The sequence below is a fragment of the Marmota marmota genome, unplaced genomic scaffold (assembly GCF_001458135.2).
Source record: "Marmota marmota marmota unplaced genomic scaffold, marMar, whole genome shotgun sequence".
Classification (NCBI taxonomy): domain Eukaryota; kingdom Metazoa; phylum Chordata; class Mammalia; order Rodentia; family Sciuridae; genus Marmota; species Marmota marmota.
The window spans coordinates 20,107,285-20,107,981 of record NW_026000164.1 but is presented as its reverse complement, the minus strand read 5'-3'; the positions used below and the strand labels follow the sequence as shown (position 1 = coordinate 20,107,981).

General features: G+C 38.6%; 1 non-coding gene across 1 annotated transcript; it reads left to right on the top strand.

Annotated features, from left to right (window-relative positions):
- Positions 1 to 332: 332 nt before the first annotated feature.
- On the top strand, positions 333 to 406 carry Trnat-ugu. Its single transcript has one exon. It is a non-coding gene; the product is annotated as a tRNA-Thr (tRNA).
- The last annotated feature ends 291 nt before the right edge of the window (positions 407 to 697 follow it).

Sequence of the window (697 nt, the reverse complement as noted above, 5' to 3'; positions counted from 1 at the left end):
CCTGAAATCAGGAAGGTCAAGTCTGTTGTCTGACCATGAATCTGATTTTTATAACTGGCAGACATGGCCACATATGCTAGAAATTTCCAGTACAAACATTCCGCCCCCTAAAAACTTGCTCCTCATACAAAAGTCTAGGAGGATAAGCCATTATCATGCTTCAAAAATTAGGAGCTTGGGCTGAGGCTGTAGCTCAGTGGTAGAGTGCCAGCCTCGCATGTGTGAAGCACTGGGTTCTATCCTCAGCATCACAGAAAAATAAGTAAATAAAGATATTGTATCCATGTACAACTAAAACAAAAATATTTTTTAAAACTTTGCTAGTTGGGGCTGGGGATATAGCTCAGTTGGTAGAGTGCTTGCCTTGTATGCATAAGGCCCTGGGTTCAATCCCCAGTACCACACAAAATAAATAAATAAATAAATAAAACTTTGCTAGTAAAAGAAGGCAAGGACCTTAATATTTAAGCCTTGTAATACTGCCAGTAAGTACAGTAGTACTGAGAGTTCTGAGTTCCATGGGCAATTCATTCATGCAACATTTATTTATTTACTTACTTATTTTTGTGGTACTGGTGTTTGAACATAGGGACTGTTTTCACTGAGCTAAGTTCCCAGCCCTTTTAATTTTTTTTTTTTTTTTGAGACAGGATCTTGCTAAATTGCTGAGGCTGGCTTTGAACTTGGCATCCTTCTG